The sequence below is a fragment of the Athene cunicularia genome (genome assembly GCF_003259725.1).
Source record: "Athene cunicularia isolate RWA chromosome Z unlocalized genomic scaffold, athCun1 chrZ_part4, whole genome shotgun sequence".
NCBI lineage: Eukaryota > Metazoa > Chordata > Aves > Strigiformes > Strigidae > Athene > Athene cunicularia.
The window spans coordinates 4,544,490-4,551,969 of NW_020799145.1; the positions used below are offsets into that span (position 1 = coordinate 4,544,490).

Below are 7,480 nucleotides of genomic sequence, written 5' to 3' on the forward strand. Positions count from 1 at the left end.
AAAGAAAAGAAAAGAAAAGAAAAGAAAAGAAAAGAAAAGAAAAGAAAAGAAAAGAAAAGAAAAGAAAAGAAAAGAAAAGAAAAGAAAAGAAAAGAAAAGAAAAGAAAAGAAAAGAAAAGAAAAGAAAAGAAAAGAAAAGAAAAGAAAAGAAAAGAAAAGAAAAGAAAAGAAAAGAAAAGAAAAGAAAAGAAAAGAAAAGAAAAGAAAAGAAAAGAAAAGAAAAGAAAAGAAAAGAAAAGAAAAGAAAAGAAAAGAAAAGAAAAGAAAAGAAAAGAAAAGAAAAGAAAAGAAAAGAAAAGAAAAGAAAAGAAAAGAAAAGAAAAGAAAAGAAAAGAAAAGAAAAGAAAAGAAAAGAAAAGAAAAGAAAAGAAAAGAAAAGAAAAGAAAAGAAAAGAAAAGAAAAGAAAAGAAAAGAAAAGAAAAGAAAAGAAAAGAAAAGAAAAGAAAAGAAAAGAAAAGAAAAGAAAAGAAAAGAAAAGAAAAGAAAAGAAAAGAAAAGAAAAGAAAAGAAAAGAAAAGAAAAGAAAAGAAAAGAAAAGAAAAGAAAAGAAAAGAAAAGAAAAGAAAAGAAAAGAAAAGAAAAGAAAAGAAAAGAAAAGAAAAGAAAAGAAAAGAAAAGAAAAGAAAAGAAAAGAAAAGAAAAGAAAAGAAAAGAAAAGAAAAGAAAAGAAAAGAAAAGAAAAGAAAAGAAAAGAAAAGAAAAGAAAAGAAAAGAAAAGAAAAGAAAAGAAAAGAAAAGAAAAGAAAAGAAAAGAAAAGAAAAGAAAAGAAAAGAAAAGAAAAGAAAAGAAAAGAAAAGAAAAGAAAAGAAAAGAAAAGAAAAGAAAAGAAAAGAAAAGAAAAGAAAAGAAAAGAAAAGAAAAGAAAAGAAAAGAAAAGAAAAGAAAAGAAAAGAAAAGAAAAGAAAAGAAAAGAAAAGAAAAGAAAAGAAAAGAAAAGAAAAGAAAAGAAAAGAAAAGAAAAGAAAAGAAAAGAAAAGAAAAGAAAAGAAAAGAAAAGAAAAGAAAAGAAAAGAAAAGAAAAGAAAAGAAAAGAAAAGAAAAGAAAAGAAAAGAAAAGAAAAGAAGGGAAAAAAGGAGAAAAATGGAGTGAAGGAATATTAATGTCAGTCTCTTTATTCCTCTAACACAAATTTCAGCTTTCTCTGTGAAAGCTTTATGAAGGAATACAACCTACAGACAGTTCAAAAACATAATTAATTTTTTAATTAAATCAGCACTGTAAAGCAAGAAGAATTACTGAGTTCAAATTTAGCAAACAATTATTTTCTAAAGGTCAGAAAGCCTATGACAATGTTACCAGAATGTATTTGAATTTCCTCCCATTGTGTAAAAACAAGTAACAAAAAGCCAGGCTTGTGGGTAAAACCACTGAATAAGCCAAGGTGAGACACTGAAATCAAAATGGAATTGAACAAATTTGCAAGAGAAATGTATAACTATTTGCAAATTTAGGACCTAAGCCACATTTGACTGGATTCTTCATGAGAATCATTCGATTTTGTCATCTAAAAAGCCAGATTTTACATGCCACTTACTGACCCCTGATTTACAGATACGTAATTTACAGAACGCTAAAAACTGTTACAGAAAGAGCAATACACTTGCTTGTGTTACTCTATATACCACATTTGGTACACTGCTTGGAGAAAAAGTACGCATTATCTGACTACAATATGTGAGCAGTTCGGCTGGCACTAACTAGGACATCCATTTTGATTGTCTTCAAACAACAAATTAATTTGTGTACCAGTGGAGCAACTCCAGTAATTGGAAGATTACTGAAAAATTCAAATAACTCTGCTATGCTTAACTATGAAGAAGCACTGCACAAGGCATGATAGTGTATTAAGGCATGTCCTCTGGTAAAATAAATAAAAGTGCCTAAAATTCCATCATTTTCAGTTTGCTGGGAAGGAGGAAGTTTTCCACACATTCTTTGTATTTGAAAGAACACGCAGGTATCAGACAGACAAGTATAAAAGGAGGAGTTGATTTTTAAAAAAATCTGTACCTGTTTTGGAACTGTACTACAAGATCACTTTTTTTATTTTTTTAATTTTGGTTACTGTGCTACTAAGCTTCTGGAGAAGGCTGTCACGGCATGTAAGCATAAGACACTTAAAGCTCTAAGTCTTAGAGAAGTACAGACTGTGTATACCTGCTGATGTAGTTAAAAATACACTGATAAACAGAGTATTCAGTGTAAATTTTCACTTTTATGAATTAATTGAAAGAACCTGAATAATAACCATGTTTTAAAAAAGCAATGCTTTCAGTATTTATGTAATAATTAATTCATTTTAACCTTCTTTTTTTTTTTTCAAACAAGCCATCTGTATTATTTTGTACCTATTTTCCCCACATTTTGGTTGTCCACTTCCTATATGAAGACACAAACATGCAACGTTTTAATAAATATTATCAATCACCAACCAAAAGCCATATGAGTTTATGAAGTGTAACTTGGAATTGTGCAATAGTAGACATATGGTTCTATCAACGCACGGCAGCTAAAACAAGTGAAGCTTGTTGGAAAGGAATTTACAGGCAAAGCACTGTCATGCAATCACTTTCTACATCATCAGATTTCTTCAGTTGTACTGCAGCTTTCACTATAGCTGATTACCAAGAGAAGTAATGCTTCCTCTTTGCTCCTACTTGGTAAATCACAGATAGTATACAAAGGAGTATTTTTAAACACAGATACTTGCTTTAGGCTGCCAAATTGCCAGCATACATTCATTAATTAGCTTCATTTAAGGCCTTTTCCAAAGAAAACAGGATTAAGCAAATAAAGTAAACAACTCACAGAGTACGTGAAATGGAGAGTTCTCATAAAAATATTGTATGTTGACCGTTATGCTATTATTAAATAGAACTACAATATAAGCAAGCTCCTCTTAAAATAGATGGCATTGTGTGGTACTGATGGATGATAGGAATTTAAACCAGCAGACTTCTATACCTTTTTCTTAACTTGTTAAACAATGAAATGTTAAAAATCACCATGATCTTACACAAAAATAAAACACAATAGTTTGTAGACCTGTACCATATTACTCCTCTTGATATCCAAAGTCCAAATGAAGTGCCTATCCTCTGCATTTTGGAGACACTGCCTTCGTTTACTAAGACTTACGGTTTTGAACAGACATCTATCATTTGAGAAAACCTTTAAAGCGGATTTCATTACATTTCATCACGACTTTACCTAAGTGCACACACACACATTTCAGAAGATTAAACTCTGTCAATATTTGCTCAACTGTTGTCAGTAATACAAAAAAAGGCCTTTTGCAGTAGCTAGCTCAACATCACATGAAATATCAAAACTGCTGTTTTAAAGTCAGCTTATTAAAAAATTAACATACCATAGGGAAACTGCATTTTGATTGTATGACCTTACTGTGATTCAGCTTGAAAATCCTTTCAAATGAGAATTTTCAAAGAGCTTAGTAACGGAAGTTCATTTTGAAGGAAATCCAATATGCAAATATTTCAGCTGTGCTCTTTTACAAATTGTCTGCCTTGTCAGTTTGAAGAACCAAAAATCAACAATAGAACAGTGTAAGTATACTTGACCTTATTGCTTAATGTCTATTAAGAATGCTACGGCTGGTGGATTTTACATTTCTGAAACTGACACTCAAAAATGTATAGTGTATCTTCAGCCCAGGTCCCATAAATGCTGACTACACTCCAGCCAAAGCCTTGGAACCGCCACACTCTTAAACTTACGTAACACTTACAAAGCTAGTTTAAATACACTATCAATCTATGTCTGTTCCTGCCTTGAAGTAATCCCGTTTAGATTATCTTTTAACCCTACACTTACACGGAACAGTACCATTACTAATCTAATAGAAGAAACACACAGGCAACAAATCTGATTTTCTCAGCTTACAGAAAATGTGAAATGCGGGGAGACACTCAAATCCGACTTTGCCCAAAATTTGCACGTCCCGAGTCGATGTTCATTCCCAACTGCCATAGCTGTCAGGAGAGCAGGGAGGAAAGAACCATGTTGGACACCACACCGGACTGGGGAAAATGGCGAAGCAGGGTAAAAAAAAAACCCAAAATAATATATATACAATTTGTATGCATCCCCTAAGTAACTGCAGTCTCATTTATTAGTGAGGAATAAATAACCAGCAACTTCGTTTTTGACATTAGTCACCTGTGTAAAAAAATGTCTGGTGAAAGAGCAAGATTATGCCATGCACTGGTTTCTGCTGTGCAAGAGCAGTTTATACAGGCCCCTAGTGGCTCTGCACACACAGCAGCAGATGAAGGGGGATTCCCATTTCTCAGACTGTGTAGTTTTGGTCCCTGCATTATTCAAATGTAGGAACGAAGGGCAATCTTAAAAAAATTTAAAGGTGAATTGATGACTAGACCTAAATCACCAGTTATTTCATTCTTTCGCACATGCCCAAGACTGTTCTTGTAAACCCTCTCCTAAGATTAAGGACCGATTTACTATCACCCGTTGAGTTCACTGACAGTGCTGGTGTTTGAGTTACATAACCATCACAGCAGAACACTTAATTCATATTACTCTTTAGCATTCATTTGAAAAGTAGTATGACTGATTGCTCTAAAAGCAGGTCCTAAGACCTTGTTCCTGAAATCTAGAAATACCAAGATACTATTTTCCTTTCCACGCACCATTCCTGACAGCTTGCCATAGCACACACAAACCATAATGAATTTCTTAGTGCCTTCTTAGCGTAGAAGTCTTCTACTTAGGCAAAGCTTTCAGTGTTTTAAGTGGATACAGAAAAGCTATACATCATTTCTGCATTGAGAGAAATCTAAATATACTCCACCATATTAACACAAGTGACAAAACTAAAATTGGAAAGCTACTCCTGCAAAAAGTCTCTCATTAAAGCCTCCTTCCTTTCTATGTAACACTCAGTGCCTTGAAAATCCCATGCCAGTACACTTACAGCTTTTAGCAATTTTGACTGGGCAAAATTTGACAGCTGAATTTATTAAACTGACCAGTTTGTCAATTTCACACATAAAAAAAGCAGTAATAGCAGATCTCATGAGATGGTATTTACAGAACCTATCAAAAAATTGCCATCTGAAGTAAGATACAAGTACATATGATTGCATTTAGGAGAGGGGAGAATCTTTTTTCTTCAGAGTTGCTCTGTTCAATAACAAGAATTTGTAGGAGCTTTACATGCTCCCAGCCCAGAAGAAAATGATGTCATTTACTATACACATTTACATCAAGAAAAGAAAGTACTGACCATTATAACATCACAAACCACTAGCAGATACCAGAGGAAGGAAAAATATGGTAGATACACATTTTTCCATCTCCGCATCAAAATGTCCTGATATTACAGAAGTTGCTTGTGCCTGAACAAAAGGTATGTTGGAAGTGATCTCCAGAAGGGTGAATAGACAATCATAACTTCCCACATTAACCCTAAATTTAAGAGAATATGGGCTTCACCAAAAATACTCCTGTATGCAAACAGGAAACTCCAAAGCAAATCAGCATCTACAGACTCATCTCCAAGACAACACTGTCTCAGGCGACAAGTGAAGAAACACACAGAACCCTAACTATTCTGTGCAAATAGAATGACCCTTCTGTGTATGCTGAAACCGACAACGTGGATAGGGTAGGCATGATAAAGAAACTGCCATCCTTCCACGAGGCAGTAACTGTACAAAGGCCAGGCAAAAGAATAAAATACGCATGACAGCAGTCTGGAGAAGTAACAAGGAGAAGCAGATATTCAAACGCCATAGATCAAGGGTGAGTGGTAATCGCTTAAAAAGGGAATAATATAGTTCTGTCGGGGAGGGAGGGGATAGAAAACAGGAAAAATTCGAAATTCGGTGGAAGAAAACAACTGGTTTATTTGCCAGCCTGGGAGAGCCCGATTGCTGCACCGAGAAGTGACTGTTCTCACGGGCAGACGGCGCAGAAGGAGCTGCTAAGTTTGCTTAACAAATTCAAGGGACCTTTTGTAAGGGCTCAGAAAACTGAGTTTGCAGCCCGATGTGCCTCCTTTCAAGTGCCTTCGGGAGAGTAAACAAAGAAATTAAAAGCCTAACCTGTGAAAAGCTTCGTATCTCCGTGCCTCCCCGCTCCGCCGAGAGAGAGGAGGAAGAGGAAGAAGAGGAGGTGGGGGAAAAGGAGGAGAAGGAGGAGGAGGAGGGAGCTCTCTTCGGACCGGCGCCGGGGGTCCCTACCGGCCGCTTGCCCCCACACCCCCTCTCCAGCGGCTGGCGCCTCGCCTCTCACCTCTGCTACCTTCCCCTTTCTCCCCACCCGTTTGAATAAAGAAAATAATTAATATTAATAATTCGCTCGCTGGAGCAAACAGCCAACGTGTAAATAGTGAATATTTATTACTTAAGCAAAGACAGTTTTCCAAATAAAGTTGATGGCATGCTGCCAGTAAGGAGAATACACAGGCATTTGGCAAAATCCCATTTACTTGATGCAAAACTGTTCTAAAGTGATTCTTGCTAGATAAGTATTTCTTTTTACCAAAATGCTTCTTACTCCCTAATTTATGAAATACTATAAATCAATTCATCAGATATTTTACTAAGCTTTCTTCTCTATATTTGCATTTAAATACTGCTAGGATTACTCTAGATAAAAACTGATGTCATTGAAGCAAAGACACAAGGGCACTATGGATCTGATCCAAACAATGCTGCTGTCAAAGGAAATCTTTCTCACCGACCACTGAGGGGTTCCATCCTATCAGGACAGTTCTTCTAAGCATTGACTGAAAAACCCACCTATACCATTAAGGTACAAAATAATACAAACAACTCAAAAAAGTTTTGCAATCTTAACAATAAAACAGCATGGTTCGTTGTACACCTTTCTCTACCACGAACCACTTTTTACAAGTTAATCGCATCACCATCTATCAGGGAAAAGCTTCAACAGCTCAGTGAAGGTAGATAGTCCATAAATAGAGTCTGAAAGTCTGATCTTAACAAACACTTCTGAAAGCACATATCTGAGCTATCCAAACTATCCATCTTTATTGGCAATACATACTGTGATACCCAAACTAAACAAGGTAACACTAAATACCATTTACCCTTTCTACCTGATAAATACCTAAGTTTTCATCACTGATGAATACCAACTCTGCCTTGGTTAAGCTTGATGAAAACCACTAACATATATATTATCCATTAAAAAAAGAACACCCCACACTACTTCTAGGTGAAAGAGATATGTTTGTGCTCAGTAAGCTGTCATAAACTTTAAGCATATCTGAAACATCAAAACAAGTCAACAGTATAAATTCCAAATTTGTTAACATACCTTAAAGTAGTATGTAAGAAGTTCTAAATACAGTCTCATCATTCTATTTACTTTTTATAGCTATTTCTGGATGTTTCTGTGAAGCAAAAGGGCATATTCATGACGAAATTTGTCCTTATTATTCACAATCTATTCACTCTTTCTCACTATA

General features: G+C 34.8%; 1 protein-coding gene across 5 annotated transcripts in view; it reads right to left on the bottom strand.

Moving 5' to 3' along the window:
* PTPRD (protein tyrosine phosphatase, receptor type D) overlaps positions 1-7,480 on the bottom strand; it is a 468,274-nt gene that overhangs the window by 373,521 nt on the left and 87,273 nt on the right. The window contains exon 1 of one of the 5 annotated variants that reach the window (XM_026866869.1): positions 6,090-6,300. The exons of 1 other annotated variant lie outside the window; for it this stretch is intronic. The gene's annotated coding sequence lies outside the window, so the exon portion shown is untranslated. Of the gene's footprint in view, positions 1-6,089; positions 6,302-7,480 lie in introns of those variants that run through there. 3 more of the 5 variants (XM_026866870.1, XM_026866871.1, XM_026866834.1) reach the window with 3 other exon arrangements.